This window comes from Ambystoma mexicanum, chromosome 2q (assembly GCF_040938575.1).
Source record: "Ambystoma mexicanum isolate Mex_15411 chromosome 2q, UKY_AmexF1_1, whole genome shotgun sequence".
NCBI lineage: Eukaryota > Metazoa > Chordata > Amphibia > Caudata > Ambystomatidae > Ambystoma > Ambystoma mexicanum.
The window spans coordinates 311713756-311735490 of record NC_090924.1 but is presented as its reverse complement, the minus strand read 5'-3'; the positions used below and the strand labels follow the sequence as shown (position 1 = coordinate 311735490).

The 21735-nt window shown below is 45.9% G+C and overlaps 1 protein-coding gene across 2 annotated transcripts in view; it reads right to left on the bottom strand.

Moving 5' to 3' along the window:
- The window catches only part of CIAO3 (cytosolic iron-sulfur assembly component 3), a 643683-nt gene that overhangs the window by 1826 nt on the left and 620122 nt on the right, over positions 1 to 21735 (bottom strand). The window lies entirely within an intron of this gene.

Here is a 21735-nt window from a genome sequence, read left to right as displayed (position 1 = left end):
ACCTTTCTCCTTCACAATTGTGCCTACAATCTGCACCATGAGGTGGTTACAAATGGATATGCTCCCCATCATAACCTAGGCGAGGACAACATATTATAGCACTGTTTAATATTGCACATAAAATTACTCTGCATATCCATTACAAAAAGGAATATATATAAATCATACGTTATTTAAAGGAGAGTTCCGGGACTTTTTTTTTATTGTCCCTACGGTTCGGCCATGTGTTTTTAAGCATAACTCGGTAGATCGTGGAAAACTTTCCTATGGACCTTACCCGACTTTTCGTCCATTAACGCACTCGAAATCAGCCGCCATTTTATGATAATCCTATCACTTGCCGCATCGCCCTGGCTCACCTGCTTTTGTGGCACTAAATCAAATCCCCCGCCCCTGAAACAGACTTGATCAAAACATTCATATTCCCCGCCTCTATCCGTGACGTGACTGAGCTGCGTAGGCAAACGCGCCCAGGCGTCTTATACGCGACTCCACACAGAACCAGGAAATCAACACAGATGAGCTCAAACAACACAGCGCGCCACAATTGGGAATATGAAACTGTACTTTTAAATTAAACCGCAAGATTGTAAATTTGGTAAAGTAAATTTATTTGACATCAAATGTTTTGAGAATATTCAGCGATTTGCATTTTTATTTGTTCACGTTCCGAAAAGTTCGTTTCGAGGCACACGATGTTCCTTTGCTGTACACAGGGTCTTAGATCATCTCACAATACAGCGCCACAATTCGGAATATGAAACAGTGGTTTAAAAGCAAACGGCAAGATTGTACATTTGGCAAAGTACATTTATTGGACATCAAATGTTTTGAGAATATTCAGCGATTTAGATTTTGATTTTTTCACGTTCCGAAAAGTTCGTTTCGAGGCACACGATGTTCCTTTGCTGTACACAGGGTCTTAGATAAATGAATTTTTATTTGCTCTCGATCCAAAATATTTCGTCTTGAGGCAAGCGATGTTCGTGTGCAGTAGACATGGTGTTGGTTTACGATAAAATAAGCTCTTCGGTCGCACTGATAATCGCATGGCTATTCCAACAACGAGGCACTAGGGCACCACAACGGTCTGTATGTTGCATCTAGCCGTTAGTACCGCGTAAGGGCATACTTGTACTTGGCGATCGTCCCACAAAATGGTCAGGGTGCTAACGTTGTTCACGCGGAGAAGCAACTGGCGGTTAAAAAACCCATCCGCCGGTGTCTGGTACTCGTGACACAGACAATAATGGACGATGTATCTATTTGAAAAACATAAAAAAAGGAAATTAGTCTCACCATCAGATCTTTATTAAAATTATTCATTTTATATATTAGGTCTGGAAATTATTTCATAGCTAGGACAGTGCAACTGGGTTTTATACGTCAAGGGGGGCTGTAGGATACTGAGACAGTCCCCCAGTGCAGGGGTTGACAGGGAGTGCAGGTGGAGAGTGGAAGGGCCCAGGACCGAGATCGCAGACAGTGGACCAGTTGTAGCAGGGGAGAGGGAGAGAGAAAGCAGAAGCAAAGGTTTTGAGGTGCTTCCGTAAAAGTATGATATGATATGATATGGTATTTGTAACGCGCCTATACACAAGTGTTTCAAGGCGCGACGAGGCAGGGAGGGAGGGGAACAAGGGGAAGACAGACAAACGATCCTACTAGGCCAGGTGTCATTCAGATCGCGCAAGTGCAGAGGTAAGGGGAAAAGGAGAAAGTGCAAGGAGAGGAGGTGGGGGGGAAGTGCAGTACAAGGTAAGTAGCGTAATAAAATAATAAATAATAAATAATAAATAAAAAGGGCCCGCTTGAGGCCAAGGACAAGTCTCGCAGTTCTGTTCTGGATAAGTTGCAGAGGGCGGAGAGTGGAGGCAGGCAGATTAAGATAGAGGCTGTTACAGTAGTCCAGCCTAGAGAGAACCAGGGCTCGGGAGACAGTGAGCTTCTGGGGGAAGGAGAGGAAGGGAAGAATACCTCTGAGGAGGTGCAGCTGGTAGTGTGACTTCTTAGAGACGTCAGATATATGAGGAGAGAAGGAGAGTGTGGAGTCGAAGATGACCCCGAGGTTTTTAGCCTTGCAGGTAGGGGCGGGAAGGGGGCCAAGTAGACGGTTCTCCCCAAGATAGTGCGCGGTACAAAACAACATGCCACATAGAACGAACAAGTACAACTTAACCCGTCTTTAAAGCAACTGTATAGTAATTAAATTGCGGTATAAACTCATCTAAAGAGTTACTTACATTATATTTGCATTTTCCATTGCGTCTGTGCGTAGGGCAGCCCCGAAATACCACTCCTTCTATGCCGACGTTATTTCTTCTAATGAACGAACATGAAATGGCTTTCGTTTCTGAAATTATATTCATTATCGTTTCTTACGTGGTCCAGGCCTGTCAAGGTCAAAATACAATAGAACCTTATTCTGAGTCGTGGGCCATTCTGGCACCCGAGAAAAAATCAAAGCAGCTGACCTTCACTTCGAACGAGCACACATTCCAAGTTAGCTACATTCAGTGTAAGGCATTCTCACAGGACTTGAAATTTACACTCCATCTTTGCATTTTGTCTGCGTGCTTTGCAGCCACACAGAACCATAAATACGGAGAGATTCTATATTTATTGAAAAATGATTTATATTACTGTTTGGTTTAATTTAATGCGCAAATGAACAAGGGTGGAGAGACACATTGCATGTACACTGAGCAATCACTTTTATTTACACAATACATAGATACACATATTCAATGGGCCTGCGACATGAGGAGACTCCAGAGCAAAGTCACAGGTGACACCCGGGTGGTTCGCACTACTGCACGGTGAAGGGAGGGGCAAGGGTGGAGAGACACATTGCATGTACACTGAGCAATCACTTTTATTTACACAATACATAGATACACATATTCAATGGGCCTGCGACATGAGGAGACTTGAGAGAACAGACAATCAAATTACAATCATTTAAACCGTGATGTGTATTTCTCAATGAGTTCTTCTTTAGGTGGACATGGAACAGATGCAATGTTGGGTGGCAATGCAGTTGTCCCCTGCACAGGTTCGTTCACAGCTCCATTTATGTGCCTATCTAGGACGTCAACAATAAGTTTCTCAATAAACTCATATTGCATATCCTCAAACACTGGTTTGATCACCCATTGTTTACTTCTTTTAGTGAAGGCCTTATTGTAGCGAAGCGTCCCTAAAGTTCCGGTCGTCCTACTTTGTTGACGGCCAACATTATGGTTATGTGCCAAGACCGCTAAAAGAGTCCGATTTATCATGCCCTCCATGCCAAAATGCAATCGTTTTGGCCTGTACTTTAGGCACATATTGTGGAACACCTCCAAATCTCCTGTGTGGCAGAATTCCGTGAGTCCACTCAAAGCTTTTGTTATAGTTTTATCAAATACAATCTTTTCAATGGCTTTGTGAGTGGGTGATGAAGGAATCAACCACTTCTTCTTCCGTGCCTCCTCTGTGGACAAATGGCCATGTTCACAATTGTGGAAATGTTGGTTCGTGTTCCATCGGTGAACATTTGTACAGTGTGGCATTACTGACCGCCATTTTTCCAGTAGAATTTCCAACGACCCTCCACATGTTTTTGAGCTCCACCAAAGATGGTTGCTGATTGACTTGGACCACTGTGAAATACCTTGCAATTCTTTTTTTTTACCTGCAGCCGACAATTTTTTATTGATTGATTTTGCAAGATGCCAAACGTCAAATTGGTGATTTATATTTTTGTACTGTTCTCTCATTGTCTTGGCAATTGAAACGTGTCTGTCCGTGGCTATCAGGTCGATCACCATTCCCCGCGATTGTAGTTCTTGCAATGATGCTACAAAGCCAACTTTCTCCATGGCCACTGAGGATGTACTTTGTGACACCTGCACGACCACCGAACTCACAATTTTCTTACTTTCCATGTCCTGAAAGTGGTAGGTGCAGTACTTGGCTGAAAATCCTGGGCTGTCGCACTGTCCATCACCGGCTAGCCTGAACCGTTTGCCCGCGAATGTACTATCAATAGACATTTTTTCCATTCTCCAAGCTTCGCTAATGGCTGGAAATAGATAATCGGTTTGGTATTTGTAGAACTGAGTTTTCGCAATGAAATGGATTCCCACAAACTGAAAGAACGACTCTAATTTTTTAAAACTTGAACCACTAAAAAGTGCAGCCGCTGCACAAAGTAGATTGCCTGCTGGCAGTTGTCCCAGCATAGGTTGTGCAGACCATGTGAAAGGATGATATTTTGTACAGGTGGCATGTATTTTAAGGTTAGTGCCTCGAATTGCACGAGTCACATTAATCAATGGCTCCCCACATACTTCCCCACCAACCAAATGCCCACATTTCATCCGAATAATAATATCAATCAAACAACTATCGAATACAATGAATTTGGCCTCTTTCCTTATACTGTCACTCTGCATCCCAGCTGGTTCGGCCTGTAACGTTGAGGACATGTCACTCACATGAAAGGTAGAATCTCTGATATCGTCTTCCGCTATGTTCAGTGATATTGATGGTGTTTCATTGTCGCCTACTTCATTCTCTTCCATTGCAACATCTGTTCCTTCTCCGGCGATGGGTGAATAAAACAATTTCTTCAACTTTCTCGCGGTCTTAGTTTTTGCGGGTGTGGATTCTGTGAATTGATCTCCGACTGCATCCGAACTACCAGGAGGACATTCACTATCAATGGCTGGTGGTGGTATAGCTCCGTTGTCAATCACTTCATATTCTTCCCATTGGCACGATGCTTCTCCAGTCTCAAGTCCCTGCCAAAAGGTTTGACAAGCAACATCTCTCGTTCGCTTCACTGTCTGTGTAGATCTAGTTCGTACACCCACTCGCAACTAGAGGACAGATTGGAAAAGGGGTGTTCAGTTTAAACACAACTTACAGTATTGAACTATTAACAGTGAAAAACAACATAATATAGTGACCAGGACACTAACCTTCTTTTGCTTTCTTTTCTTTGAAACTTTCTTGCCTCGAACTTCAACATCAGGACGCTGTTGCTCTGACTCGTGTGTATATGTCTCCACTTCCTCTTGCGCTGCAACGACTATGTTTTCCTGATAAGCACATCCATCACGCACTGACGCTCCATCGACTCCCTGAAACATAGAACTTTCATTAGTATGTATAATAATATCGAAAACACAAAATGTACTTGGGGACCAATACCCACGTACATCTCAATAGCAAAACACGAATGAACGCTTTGTGTAGAACATTCAAACGACAATTATTCACGCATTGTTGATCTAGTTAGATGGAACTGTCAAGATCCATACCTCGGGCTCCTCATAGACTTCCATTGATGATATTATTGAAGATGATGCTTCAGTGACTCCCTGAAACACAGTAATTGCATTAGTATGGTTTTCTATTTTGATAAAAAGAACATAAAGTTTGTGCAGGCGTCAACGGCTCATCTAAATAGACCTGCACAAATGATCAGTTGTCTAAAATAAATAATGGATATCTAAATATGATTCGATTTGCTCGATCGTTGGAAGTGTCACCACCCAGAAATCTGCATCAACTACTAGGGGTGATGTTCTTGTAGAAGAAGCTCCGTCATCTCCCTGAAACATAGTACTTGCGTTAATAAAGAAGGAAGTATAGCGGATGTAATCAAGTCATATGATCTCGCTTGATCGAGCTGTCAGTATCCATACCTCGAAATGCATAAGAACATCAAGGGACGATGTGACTGCGGTGCACACTTCTGCAAGCTGTTGCGCCGACCCGTAACTGCACGCTCCCCCTTCTTCTTGGACTAATGCTCCATCGACTCCCTGAAACATAGGACTTTCATTAGTAATGAACACAATATTGAAAAAAGAAGACACATAGGAGGGCGACGACAGAAGGACATATCAATGGCTAAAAACGATAGAAACATTGTGTGTAACAATCACGCTACAAGAATGCAAGATCTGATGATCTCCATCGATGGAACTGTCCTGAAACGTACCTCGAGCATCTGAGTGACATCAACGGTAGTCGTCAATACGTTGGACTCCTCAGCATCTCCCTGAAAGACAGTACTTGAATTATTTTGGATAACAATAATTATAACTGAAAGCAAAGACTAGAGGACGAGTACAAGGGTGTACCATTAGGTAAAATAATTACACGATAAATTAAAACTATTGATTTACATGCCTAAAACAAGTCAGTGGCAGAATAGCCAAGTAAGATTACCCGATAGGCGCTTGAAGTGGCTGATGACTGCAATAACGACACGGATGGAGAATCTTCCGCCTTCATATTGAGTGGATACATAAATGGGGAAATTATTGTTAGCTAATGCTACACACTACCGCAAGGCCGAGAGATAAATACGTAAACTTGACTCACCAGTGGAGGGATGTGGACGAATAGAGTGGGAATAGCGGTTGAGAGCAATTTTCGCCTCGCTCGCGGTGTGTTCTTCTTTATTAGCAATGATGTGGAGTACATGTCAGAGGTAAAGTGCCTGCTGCAGATGCGGTATCGATCACCCCTCTTGTCCGCAAAGACTTCTAGGACTCTACTTTCAAGCTCAGAGGGTGGATATCCGCAATATCGGACCCATTCTCTTATCTGATCTATTGTCTTAGGGAAAACATGCATTATAGTACCTTCAGATTTATTATGGGTCTTCGAAGGACAACCGCCAATGGAACAGGCAGGCATTGTGGAAAGTTCTGAAAAGTAAAGATCAACAATTCTCTATGAATACCATTGTGTTAAAAAATTAAATACATAAAAGGTTCAATGCAAGGTATGTTTTGGTTCTTGGAACTATACACGTTATTCACATGCGGATAAGTATTTGAATAACTTTAAAAAAATACAAAAATAATTTCACTAAACTCAGAACATGTGACTAGTTCCTTGCATGTACTGTCTTGAACGAAAAGAAATTGGACGCAAAATGAGTATGGTACATGGCCTTACCTTGACGAGCAAACAGTTAGATGCAGGGATCAGAGTAGTTTCTTGTCGTAGAACAGGGAGCAGTTCACAGGTTGCAAACTGATGAGTTTGCTCAAAGTGGTCACGGAAGTTCACAGAGACGAAGAGCAGACAACCAGCACCTTCACGGGTTGACTAGCAAAGCGCAAAGAAGTTCTCATTAGAAATATGAAGTGGGTTATAAAGAATTCGAAACAGGGGTGTGTTTGTGAATGAATGACGTGTATATGTCGTGGCATTATGCGGTTTGCAGGGGGGCGTCCCGCGTGAGGGGAGATGCTTGGCAGGAGACACGGGGTCTGGCGGTAGACATGGGAACAACAACCCATGCTCTATAGACCACTTTGAAGTGTACATGGTCTTTGGCACCTCTTGGCCTTTATCGCTCCCTGACAGCTCCACTTGCCAGCACAAGTACCCCGGTGCGAACTGCCTTTGATAGGGCGGGGGGTGGATTGGGGCGGTGGTCGTGCAGACAAGACACAGGAAGACTCGTGAATGGAGACACACTTATGTGGATTGCAGGGGGCCGTCCAGCGTGAGGGGAGATGCTTGGCAGGAGACACGGGGTCTGGCGGTAGACATGGGAACAACAACCCATGCTCTATAGACCACTTTGAAGTGTACATGGTCTTTGGCACCTCTTGGCCTTTATCGCTCCCTGACAGCTCCACTTGCCAGCACAAGTACCCCGGTGCGAACTGCCTTTGATAGGGCGGGGGGTGGATTGGGGCGGTGGTCGTGCAGACAAGACACAGGAAGACTCGTGAATGGAGACACACTTATGTGGATTGCAGGGGGCCGTCCAGCGTGAGGGGAGATGCTTGGCAGGAGACACGGGGTCTGGCGGTAGACATGGGAACAACAACCCATGCTCTATAGACCACTTTGAAGTGTACATGGTCTTTGGCACCTCTTGGCCTTTATCGCTCCCTGACAGCTCCACTTGCCAGCGCAAGTACCCCGGTGCGGGCGGTGGTCGTGCAGACAAGACTCGTTTGCCGTAGGGCCTCACCAAGGAGAGGCCATCTAACTGCATGTAAGAGGCAGGCTGCAGGATCTAGTACATGGAAGGCAGGGGGGTGAGTTTATAAATACCTCAGCCTCCCAGGAGAATATATGGGTGCAGTTCACCCTGGAGACCCTGAACAAAGTGGTGTGGTAAGTATTTTTGGGGGAGGAGGCAAGGCCGGGAGGCTTGATGCCAACCCGCAAAATAACATATGTATGTCTGCTGCATATGGGTTCAACAGTTATGTGGATTGAAGGTGGGCGGCCAGCGTGAGGGAGGATGCTGGCCGGAGACATGTGGTGTGACAAGACAAGGCACAGGAAGACTATTCAATGGAGACACACTAGATTCATTTAAAAAATCAAAACAACCATTGTTAAAATATATGTTGGGTTTTATTTTAGATCTTAATTTCAATTGAACATAAATAATAAACATTACACATTGTAAAGTTGCGGTTGCAGCACATCCCGGGAAAAGCCGCGGTATTGTCCACTGTCGCTGGGGAAATGTTGTCTAATGGCAAGTACCGCACAGGCAGGTATTACTCTCCGAACGCGGTGTCCGAGCCTCCCGTGAAGCCACCAAGTGAAGCAACGATAGGCCACCAGCCTGTACCACCTGTGAAAATGAAAGATGCAAACTGTATTAAAATGACAACTTTCTTATCACTGTCGATTCAGGTACAAAAATGTCATTCTGCTTTGAAAAAAATTCTATCTAGAAAATGCACAACATGGAACCAATTTACATGCATTCGAATGATATGTAGATGTAGTTTTATATGTGGGAGACGACCATGAAATAGTAGTGGCATCACTGACATCACAACCAGAGTATACTTACTCGTTACTCGGATTATGCGGACGAACAGTGCCGCAAAGTTCGTGCATAAGCACCATCATCATCCTCAACACTGTCCGTGAGAGGCAGGCTTCCCTGAACTCTGGCAGCTCGGTGATGCATTGCGGACTTGGCTCGCCTTCCGAAATGTAGGCCAAGCACCCGGAATTTTCACGGCAGCAGCAGTTCTCCTCCTCAGTTGGCATTAGCTCGCAACGATTGCACGTGCACCAGGTGGAGACGCCGTCCATGCGACATGGTCCAGGCTCTTCATCCGTTGACTGGTCCTCCCAACTGCCGTCCGAATCCCCATCGTTTTCGCGTGCTTGCCTTTCCAGTAGTTCTTCCTCGGTGTACTCGGGCTCGTACATATACGGCATTATTGTAGCCATTGTGTGGTAAAGAAAGTAAAATAATTTATAGCGGTGGTACTGGTATCTGTTCACACGGGCTACAATCAACGAAGGTATTTGACCAGAGCACAGAAACGAGTCACAGAATACTCAAAGTAACACAGCGAGAGTAATGGAATCGAAAATCTGCTGCTGTGTGTTGTGAAACGGTGTGTTTATACTTATTGAGGAAAGAGGCGTCCTGCCGTTTCCATGGCGACACTTCATTAGCTGAGGCGCAGCGATTGTTGACACGAAACGTGCTTTGGCGTTGGGAAATGGGCGGTACGCGTCTGCTGATGTCAGCCTCGGGGGCGGGGGATTTGATTTAGTGCCGCAAAAGCAGGTGAGCCAGGGCGATGCGGCAAGTGATAGGATTATCATAAAATGGCGGCTGATTTCGAGTGCGTTAATGGACGAAAAGTCGGGTAAGGTCCATAGGAAAGTTTTCCACGATCTACCGAGTTATGCTTAAAAACACATGGCCGAACCGTAGGGACAATAAAAAAAAAGTCCCGGAACTCTCCTTTAAATGCCGCATCCTATGCTGTGACATTTAGGACGAAAACAGAAACAAATTATTTCTAGGTCACACGGCTTCAGATGTTAGAGTTTCCACTTTTTTTTTTTTACAGCAGGTTCTCTGAAGCAGAGGGTACCATCTTAGGAAACCAACACCATATGCAGGGTGGTGCAGCTATGCTGCATTATGCCAGAAACAAATTATAATATACACATAGCATCAACAAGCCAATACACATCTGCAAGCTGAACTGAGCTTTCTCTGCATACTTTCTGATGATCTTTGCTGACCATATTACCAATGGAGGGGTTGTCTTATGGAAGACTGGTCATGCACTGCTTCCACTAGTATCAGAGGTTAAATATGAATTACATTTGTAAAAGCCACTGTTTCTTGCAATTTTCTTTGGCAATCCTGGTAGTTTATAGGCCACCAGGAGTGGACTATCCAATCTCCAATTCAAGGCAGCACTTGCTGGTTTCTTGACTACCCCTTTGAGATATTTTAATCTGTGGCCAAAACCCATTACGCTCATGTCACCCTGCAACCTGACTGAATATAGGGTGTTCCCTGGTGATGGTTGGGCACACTCACAACTTCACACTCCTTTTAACCTGCTCAAACCACTTTAGTATTTTAGTATTACTCTTTTTTTACAAGGCTCACAGTTACAAATCTGTAATGCCACGCAGTCCTTCCAAGCATGGAGCAAGGTATCCCCAAAACTGCTGCCCACTCCTTTAAAGAACACAATTACCTTTGGTAGTGTTGTTTCTCTGGGACACCTTCTCAACCCCACAGATATCTCTTCCTGACACAGATGGACATAGGAAAATCTTCACCTAGCCACCAAACAGCACCTGTCTGACTCAATGTCTGGCTGTGTCATGACTTCATAGCCGCCACCCTGACACATGTGATGCAGCTGGTGCATTGAGATCTGCACATGCCGCCCCTTATCAAAGATCAACACAATTTCACATAGTCCACAGAGGCTACAAGACAAAGGATAAAGTGGCCCCAAAAACAGCTATAATAAAACATTATGTTTGTTTCAGGAAACCAGTGAGCAAACCAATATTTCATTGGGGTGTGGGAGGACATGAGTAATCAGAGAGGTATGAATATTGCCATCCGAAACAATATTACCAATGGAAAGTAATTTGTAGCTCTTATAGATACCTTCATCTTACAGGTCCCTCATCTTAGAAAACTCAAAGCAGTATCCAAACAGTGGCAAGTGGTTTTCAGAAGATACTGTGCCAATCCTCAGACCAAAAAAACCGGGCTGAATAGATGGCCCAAAACAGTTGTCGGATCTAAACAGTAGTGTTAATGAATGTGCATAGAGACACCAATGTAGTTGCTTTGGAGTTATCCAACAACCACACACATTGTTGCAGTGCCAAAGTGGCTTCTTTTTCCTTTGTGGCATTAGCTCCGATTGATCGTTTTTAGCAGGCCTTTATGCTCATAATTCGGCATGGGAAAGTGCCTCTGTGTCTCTACACTGTTTTTCAAAAGGTCATTACCCAAAATACAGCCTGTTGAAGGTCGAACTCCTACAGGTTGTCAGGCAGTCTTTTGAAGGTCCTAGTAATGAACATAATTTCCTTTTGCTCGCTTTGAGCAAAGTTTTACTAAAGTTACTATATTTGTTAAAACCCTTTTTCTTGTTTTGGGGGCATTTTTGTGTAAAGTTAGCTGACGGGACTGCCAACATTTAAACACATTTCTTTTGCTTGCACTAGGTGCTAAAAGCTGGTGGATTCCAAAGGAATTAAATTCCTTTATTCGAGCATCAAAATCATATGCCGACATCAATACATCCTTTTTGGCAGGCGAAGCTTAAGTGCCAGGAGAAACAATTTTGTTCCAAGTTCCTGTGCTCCACCTGCCAAACGTTTAATTCTTCCAGAGAGTTAGAGCATGTGTAAAACTCTGTATAAACCTTTTATGTCTGGTTTGTACACCTGAATTTACCAACCTAGGACCTTACTGTTTTAGAGTTGGAATCCTCCTACTAATCTTTCTGCTCCCTCCTCAACACTCTCCCCATAACACTTTATCCTTGCCTGTATTCTATGGATTCATAATCCACTTAAAAAAAAAGAAAATTTAAAAAAAGAAAATGTATGAGTTGGATAGCGATTCCATACCTGAAGTGGTAAAATGGATAAAGATACAAGTTACTTACCTCTTAACTCTTGTTCTCCAGCATGGGTCCTGAATGGGGCCATGCTCATGACTCTTCCCTGTCGTCAGGCTGGACATCCCCAGTAAAAAAGAAAGCAGTTTATCTATGTATCCTCTATAGCCTATCAGTGTCCTTTGGGTCATAATGCCCCCAACCAATGAAACTCAGCCTCCTAAACTCAACCCCAGGTGGCCATCTTCAGTTTCGGTAGCACAAGAAGAGCCAGAGAGGGGAAGGAGGGATGGTTTGCATGTGAATCCATGCAAGACCCATGCTGGAGAGCATGAGTCGCAGGTAAGTAACTTGTACCTTCTCCAGCATGGGGTCTTGCATGGGTTCACATGCTCATGAATACGATTACACAGCAGTACATATACACAACCACAGGAGGTGGCAAAGCTAACAGAAGCAATACACTTAGCCCTGCAACAGACTGACCTCAAACAAACTGGGTGCGTACCCTTCCAGTACTCCTCTATGGAATCCCTGTCAACACAGTAGAAACTCATTAAGGTGTGGGTCAACCTCCACGTAGCAGCCCTGCAGATGTTGATCATGGGAACACCAGAGAGAAACGCTGTTGTAGCTGCAACAGGTCCAGAATTGACAAAAAGCTGAGACGTCTTCTGAAAGTCTTTCGTGCGTGCCACATAGAACTTCAGGGCACGAGCAATGCCCAGCAAATGCAACGCCCTTTGAGAAGGCGAAGACTGGTTTGTGAGAAAACTGGTAGAACCAAAGGCTCGTTGAGATGACAGCTCGATGGAACCTTCGGCACGAAGGTAGGATGAGTTTGCAGAACCACTTTAGTAGCTTGGAAGGACAAATACGGCTGCTTACAGGAAAGGGCTTGCATTTCCCTGACCAGCCTGTCCGAGGGGATAATCACCAGGAAGGCGGTCTTCCATGACAGAAACATTAAAGGGGCACAGTGCAATGGTTCAAACTGAGGTCCCATGAGCTTAGACAGGACCACATTTAGTTCCCAAGCCGGGGCAGGAGCACTCGCTGGCTGGAAAGTCCTGAAGAGACCCCTGCACTCCTTAACAAGCCTGTGCGACCACAGGGAGAGTTTGCCCGCAGCCCGTGTGTACTGGGATATGGCGACCAGGTGGACCTTGCATGGGCAAGATCAGCCTTGGCCAGTGACAGCAGGTACAAAGGAGCTGTGGAGCAGTGACACGCAGCAGCATAATCTTCTGTGCCCGGCACCACACTGTGAAGCACTTCCACTTGTGGCTGTAGCAAGATAATGTAGAGGGGGCCGTGGCCCTGGCCAGATCTTCTTGCATTCTAAGCACAGCGAATAGTGTGCACATTCTAAGGCTGCAAAGCCAGGCAGTGAGGTTCAGTGATGCCGGGTCGTGTGCAGGATTGATCCTCCTTCTCTGCAGATGAGGTTGGGAAGTGGAGGCAGTTGGATGGCCAGAACCATGCCTGCGAGATGAGGATCATCCTGCAGTGGTAACGTCCAAGTGTCTTGATCACACGTAGCGGAAGCCGAATTGGCGGGAAGGCATAAAGTAAGACCCCTTCCGAGGGGAACGAGAAGGCATCCCCCAGACTCCTCGGCCGAGGATATCTGCTGGCAAACTTGTGACCCTTGGAGTTAGCAGCGGTTGCAAAGAGGTTGTTCTGAGAAAGACCCCACTGGTTTAAGAGGTACAAACACTTGCTGAAGCTCCCATTCGTTGCAAGACCTTAATTCCCTGCTGAGAGAGTCCGCAATGGTGTTTGACGCCTGCCAGGTGAAACGGACGAGAAACATGCATTGACAAATAGTTCAGTGCCACAGAGACTGGGTTTCCAGAGATAGAGTGGGGGAGCGCGTCAAGCCCCTTTCCCTGATGTAAAACACAGTAGTGGGGTTGTCCGTGAAGATGCACATTAGCTGTGGCTGGAATTACCTGAGGGCCCAGAAGACTGCCCACAGTTCTAGGACATGTGTAACACCTTTTCCCGGGAGCTAGAGTCATCTGGTGTGAGAATGTCTGGTGTGGGCTCTCCAACCTTCCAGAGAGGCATTGGTCATGACCGTAGCCTGGTATGGAGGGATGTGAAAAGGAGCTCCTTTCGCAAGCTCTTGACGAAACTGCCCATCATTGGAGAGCTTGACGGAATGCCCAATTAAGGCATCCAGAAATTCTTGGAGGGGTGGAATTTGTAGCCTGCAAAAGGGAACCAGATGGATGCAGGAAGACATCATCCCAGCAGGGATTTCATGGATCGGACTGTTGCAACGGACGCTGTGGACAGCCGCTGGACCTTTCCCAGGATGGCCTTCACACACTCTCCTGAGGGAGTCATCAGACACGATACTGTGTTGAGCTCTGCGCCCAGAACAGTGCGTTCTGAGATGCCACTATGTAGGATTTCGGATAGTTGATTGAGAATCCTAGCAAAGTCAGAAGTTGTATGGTCTCCGCTGTGTGCTGGGTTGCCAGTGCGTGGGAGCGGATGAGCCAATCTTCCAGATAAGGCTAGACGTGGATACCCATTCGGCATAGATGCGCTGCTACTGGGGCCAAGTATTTGGTAAACACCCTCAGAGCAGATTTCAGGCCAAAGGGAAGGGCCTTGAATTGGTAATGCGGCCCCTGGACGACAAACCGCAGGATCTTCTGGTGTTTGCGGTGAATGGGGATGGAAGTGCACATTCTTCAGGGCGAGAGTTGCCAGAAAATTCACTTCCATGCTGCAACATGACCATCCTGAACTTTTGGGACTTTAGTAACTTGTTGAGGCGTCACAAGTCTAGTATTGGTCGCCACCCTCCTGACCTTTTCCTCACAAGAAAGTATCTGGAGTATACTCCGGAGCCACTGGTTCCATTGCCCTCTTTGCGTTGCATGGCCTGAACCTCCTGCAGCAGCTGGGCCATGTGTAGTTCTTGTCGCACGACACAAGGAATGTGGGAACACCTGTCTTGAAATTTTAAAGCATGCCCCCTGTTGAAGAACATCCAGCACCCATTTGTCTGTAGAGATCTTTTGCCACTGATCAGAGTTTGATAGTCGGCCTCCCACTGGGGTGCAAAAGTGGGGGCGTGGGTCCTGTGCTGGTTTAGGCCCGATTGGGCGGCTGCGTCCTGGATGGGGGTGACGACGATGCTGGGTGCCCCTTCTGTAGGGATAGAAGCAACCCCTGTAAGCCTCCTGGGTGGTGGAGCGGGAGGACTGACAATATGTGGTGGTGTACCCCTTGGACAATCTGGAGACTCTCCGCTTTGAGGAACGAAAAGCTGATCTATTCTGCTGCAGGGTCCCCAGAGAGCATGCTGTCCACATGTCGGCCTTGATGGCCTGTGGGATGTCATCTACCGCCTTCCCAAACAGGCTGTCCCCGTCGAACAGCATGTCAATGACCTTGGTCTGCATGCCTGGGCAGAAATTAGTGGCCACTAGCTAACCTTGGCCTCAGAGGGCCACACCATTCCCCATTTGGTGGAAGCCTGAGTCTGCTTTGTTGAGTGTTATAGTGATGGCTTGGTCCTCAGCTACTTCTCCTTTCTGGAATAGGGCCAAGGCTTCAGTCTTTTTGTCACCTAGGAGGAAGTCAAGGATGGGCCCCAGCTTGTACCACAGCGCCCTGTCGTACCTGGACAGGATGGGGAGGGCGTTGGCGGCCTTGATGGTGGAGGCTGTTGTGGTAATGATGTGCTTGCCAGCTGCATTAAGCTTCTTGCCTCCCTGGATTGGAGGCACCATGGGCGATGAAGAGGGGTAATGACCTATTCCTGACAATGGCTGACACCACCGTGTCCAGCGAATGCTGCGACCTGAGGCACCTGGCAGCTGAATCTGGAACCCAGTATTTTTTTCTACAGCCAGGCATGCTTGGCAGGCTTTCACTACTAGTCCGGCACCAGGTTGAAGAGTTTGGCAGCTCTCGAAATCATGGAGTGAAAGGAGCCAATTTCATCCTGGGGAAGAGCCCCTGGAGGGCTGATCAACATCCAGGGGTTCCTCATCCACGGGAACGTAGTCGTCAAACTCATCAGTGTGAGTGCTGACAGTGTCTGAGCCTGTTAGTGTGAACTGGCTCTTCCGCCACAGGGGGCACTAACCCTATCACTGGCCGAGGGGTAACATGTGCCTTATGAGGCGGTGTTAGCTGATGCGTAGGAGGCCTTGAAGGACACTTGGCTGGACCAAGGGCATTGGGCAGCCGCTGCTGTATGTCCGCCAGCAACGTATGGAGGGTGGTCAGGATGTCCAGCAACATGTCCCTTGATGCAGGAGCTGGTTTAACGAGTGCAGGAGGAGTTGGAACCGGGCTTGAGCCCCTTGGAGGGCTAAATGGCTGGGAAAGCTTAGGGGTTAGTGACCCCTGATGTTGCATAGGCAGAATAGGGTCAAGTTCCCCATGGCCCTCTTCTTTATCCGAATAAATCTTTTCTGGCCGGTCCTCCTCAGAACTGGTGTATATGGTTTGGGGCCTTCTGGGCCTGGGCAGGAAATCCAGAGGCATGTCTCTCACCAGGAGAGAGCCCTTTGGAAGAGGATATGACAGGAACCTGTTCCAGAATAGTAGCCGTCATCGACGGGATCGTCGCCGGGACCGTTGACGGGGGTCTGGGAAGCAGCGAGACCTTGGGTGTGGTGACCATTGACGAGGTAAAGAGGATGGTCTTTGACGAACTTGATGTTGCTGAAGAAAGACTTGTTTTTGACTTTGTCAACGGGGTGCTCGTTGATAGGTTGAAGGTACTGGTGGATGACATTGCCATCGACGGGGCCCCCGTCGATGACCGAGTTGCCGATGACTGAGTCAGTGCCTGTTCTTTAGAAGATGCAGTCTTTGATTTGTGCTTGGATGGCATCAGCAATTTCCTCGCAGACTGGGTTAACCCACCAGCCGGCATGCTAAATGTCGACAGAGCTGGTGACTGACCCTTTCGATAACTTGGTCACGCAGCCGCAGAGACTGTTGACGAGGACGCTGATGGAGTGTGGGATTTTACCTTCTTTTGGATCTTTGAATAAGAAGCATCCTCAAAGGACCGCTTACTAGAGGGAGTATATTCATGGGACCTGCCGGTAGTGGAAGAGGCATGACTGCTCCAGGAGGCTGCGTCAGAGGCCTTCCCTTCCTGCATCCAAGCCACTAACCTCCGGTGGCAATCCTTCTTGGTCTTCGACAAAAAGGATTGCAGATGGAGCATCCGTTTGCGTTGTGGTCAGGATGCAGACAATAAAAGCACTTGATGTGGCAGTCCTCGAAGATGTTCTTCAGGCCGCAGCTTTCACAGGCCCTGGAGAGGCTCATCTTCGTGGCATCAGCCATGGTGGAGGTGTCGAGGTGTAGGCCCAAGCCTGGGCCTGTTGGCGCCACGGGTGAAGATCGGACGGTGGACCGAAGATCTTCGCCGACAACGGGTCCCTGATGTCGGTCGTCGATGTGCAATGGTTAACGAAGAGATGGAAGATAAAAACAGCAAAAAACTTATGAATTTCGAGGAGCGAAGCACAAGGGCTCCCAACACTAGAAACATGTGGTAAAATCTGAAGATGGCCTCCAGGGGTGGAGCTTAGGAGGAAGTGTGTCATTGGCTGGGGCCAGAATGAGCCAAAGGACACTAATAGGCTATAGAGGAGACAAGCAGTTTCAAGTTCAAAGCTAAACTGCTTTCTTTTTACCGAGGGTTCCCAGCCTGACGACAGGGAATATTTATGAGCATGTGAATCCATGCAAGACCCCATGCTGGAGAAAAAAACATCTCTCTCTTCTATGCCCATTTTCCTCCTATATGTTTTTCTTTTATAAAAAGTCTTGAATTTATATTATGTGCGGTTACATCTTTTCATAAAGGCTGACAGAGGCTACAAAATGTATTATAGGCTTTCAATGTTATTTCTAGTGCACAGTCTACCTCTGCACTAGAAACAACAAGGCCAGACAACCCTTTTTCCAAAAAAGACTTTCAGGGGTCACTTTTTATTTTTGTTGCTTTTATTTTTAAGATCGACCTCTGGAAAACAAGGCATGGTCAGGACACTAAAGTCTCTTTAATAATGGTATTACACTTCAGAGGCAGAAAAAGGGGATAAGTAGGTGCACACCAAGTGTTTCAATTATAAAGTAAACTTTCTAAATGTGTAAAAATGGAGATATTCTTTTCAGGTGCGGGGGAGGAAAAGTGATCCTGGCACAGAATCACTACAACGTGTAAGTGAGGAAAGAAACGAGGATCCAAAGGGAGGAGCCCTCCCGTCCCCTGCACTCTTTTCAAAATCCATCAATTGATGGTTCATCAATGTCAAATAGATTCAACTTAATCATTCTATTGTGTTTAGAGTTACATCAATAATGAGAAAAAAACACTTGTAAGTTTTTGTAAAAAGAAACCAAACAGGTTTTTAATTTGCAGTTAACAATAAGTTCACACTTAGATTCTGAACCGAAAAAAAGCTAAGATAACTGTCAACAAAGTGATAAGTAATGGTAGTCCATGTATACAATTGAGTAATGGCTACACTTCAGAGGCCCCAGATATCCTACAAATAATTCACAACCAACACAATATTCCATCGAGCAGGTAACCAAAGTCGAGGAAACATTTTCTCAGTATTAGATGGCCGAGGAGTTTGGAGAAATAAAAATCACTTTTTGTAGGTAACAATGTTTCCCCTCAAAATGACCAGGAGAAAAGCAGTTTGAGCTAGTCCGATGGCTCCCAATAACAAGGGGTGGATGTTAAAGGCTTGTTCATTAAGATCCCAGTGGCCAGACAATGACAAATAAGATGGATCAACAGAGAGGTATCCATGACCAACGTTCTCAAAGTACTGGACAAATAACCCCACCACACAAGATCTTGATGTACTCTTGCGATACAAAAATGAATCAGTCAGGAGAATTGTCTTGCCCATGGCACTAGTGAGCTGCAAGAGGCCATAAGACCTAGTAGTCTGTGGAACTAGGAAGCAGGGACTCAAGAGTACGGAGGCAACTCGAGACAACAGATGTCCCAAACCTTCTCTGCAAGCAGAAATGCTTTCCTCTTTGATGTGTCCACAATCACCCAATGAATTCCAGTCTATTCGATGGTGAGAACTCTGACTTCTTGAAATTCAAGGAGAACACAAGTGAGCGGAGGAGGGAGCACATCCAGCTATGAAGATGTGATGCTTTAACTGGTCTTGATGAGCCAGTCATTGAGGTAGGGGAAATATGGATGACCTCCCTCCTCCAATGCACTGCCAGATATTTAGTTAATCCACATGATGCGGACATCAACCCAAAACACAGAGTGGTTAATATGTAATAATGATCCCTTACAACACATCAGAGGACCCATGGGGATGTGGAAATACAAATCTTGAAGGTCCATCAGGAACACCATCCAGTCATCGGACTCTAGTGTCTAAAGGATGTGGGCTAGAGTCACCCTCTTGAACGTTCTCTCCTGTTGTACTTGCTCAGAAGGCAGAGGTCTGAAATAGTTCACAGGTCACCCATTTGTTTGGATGCGAGGAAGTACACTTCAAATACCACACCAGAGTGTCTTCCCTCTTTGGAAGACGGCGGTTCAATGAAATGCTTGAAGATCACCTCCACCAACTCCTGGATCATGTCTTCCTGCGGAGGTGAGGGGGGTGGAGCTCAGAGGATGGATGGGAGTATGACATAGTCGGGGAGGTAGGACCTGTCGGACCAATTTCTTGGATTACATATCAAATGGTAGACTAAGTAATGCATTTGGCTTACATTTTGCACTGGAAAGCTGCACCAGTAGTCTCTCAACAGTAGGAAGAGCTGAGAGAAAGTGAAACCCAAAATCAGACCTACGTTTCCTAGAAAGCTTTTTGCAAACCAAAGGGGCAGATGAAGAAATCTCTGAAAGTGATAAAATGGGTGTCTGCAAAGCCTCACGAAAAGACAACTGGACCTCATACTTGGTACCGGATTCAAGGATGTCTGTACATTTGTGCACACACTTCAAAGAATTCTGGGCTGGGTAACAGTAGCATCTGCGGCTTGCTGAAAAAAGGCACTGCGGTTTCGGGGCATGTTCATGACTGACGATACGCGCCCTGGTATCTTTTCCCCTCACAGTTCACCAATAATTTTTTTCCACCGTGAGTCTCCAGCCACAGCCGCACTGGTGATGTAATGCAGTGTATGTGTTCTTGAGAGTCCCTAGGCTTCCCAATCAGGTTACCCTCTAATATGCTTGCAAAAGCAAGTCACCCTGCTAGACTCCTTGTGCATATGCACTGGCTGGTGGCAGCGATTTGTAATTTTTCAGAAGGAGGCACATCTTTGCAACCATTTTATGCTTAGTGAATAAAGTCTTGTTCCCTGCAGACATTCGTAAAAATGGCAACCTGGGTTTATGACGTCCAGTGAGCCTACATAACAAGGCTCTGTTTACCTGGTAAGCATGGAAAATAGTGTGTGCCATGTATGGTCCTTACATTGCCGAGGCTCTGGGTTGGGAGTTTAGGTACGCTATGACCAGATCTGGTGGGATGCAGGAATGGGTGCCACTCACCCTCCTTGCTACATACCCAACCCAAACCCCTCCATCTATCTTTTTGTGGTAAAAAAGTTGGGTAACAGTGATTTTTGTATGAGTCTTCTAGCCTGAGCATAGACAAACTGAGGTGGGAATAATGCTTGCAAACAAAGAAATTGGCTGCAAATTCCTGGCCTGAACTACAAAAACAGACATATTTTCAGGTCATTCAAGCCTGGGACATCCACCCATAATCAAATTTGGAGGCAAGATACCAAAGTAAAATTGAAGGTAGAGGGCATGCATCTCCGGAGCAAGGTATGATCTAGATGTGGCTCCAGTCCATACCACACCTTAAATAATAACAATGCTCGGTCTACGGTAAGACCAGCTGAGAACACTCTGGGCTAAAACTGCCACCATCCTTGTGGAATATACATGGTCATCAATTGTATCCTGTAGGAATGCCACCATCACACTAAGGGTGCATTGTTTGTACGGGTGCGGGGGATGAGAAGGTACGAGCGACACATATTTGCTTTGTGTGTCATTTTGGGGTTCTAATAGACCTTGTAAGGGACCAGGGGACCTGACTTTAGGGTCTACAACTATGTTATTTTCTTTTTTTCATTAAATATTAGTGTTCGCCAATAATGTAACAAATGTTGGGGTTCAGCACTACCAATAAGTGGCCAACACGCAAATTAAATATTGCTTTGGTGCTCACAGAAGAAATAGATCATTGGTTTTAATTGGAGTGCAACCCTTTCTGCACAGTATTGACTGAACACTGTCGGCAAAAGAAGCCATTACAAAATGGAAATTCTTTAAATTGTACTAACTATGTAAACTGGCTCTTAACATTTTACAATTTTAATTTATTTCTAATTATCACTTTCAGAATAGATAAGAATGTTACGCTTAATGATCAAAGCACAATAGCAAAACCTAGGCTAAAGATATCAATTATTTCCTATTGCACTCTTTTGAAATGTCCTTATGAGAAAGGGGGTGGGGCATATAGCACACATGAGGGGTTCATGGCTGCTTTGTATAAAATCAAATAGCATTTTGGAAAAGTGAGACCAACCAAAGATTCATATTTGTGCCAAATAGAGTTGCGATAAATGGTTTTATACTTGACCCCTGACCACCAAGTACTTTGACAAATCGAGGGAACTTGTAACTTCTCCCCAAGGGGAGCCCTACCTGTGGGGCTAGGGAGGTGAGCCCCCTCTGCAAAATCCTCCCTAGGGGTCGAGGCAAGTGGGACCTCACCGGAAGAGACTCCCCCATTAAGGGACAAGGGCTCCCGTTCCTGCGAGG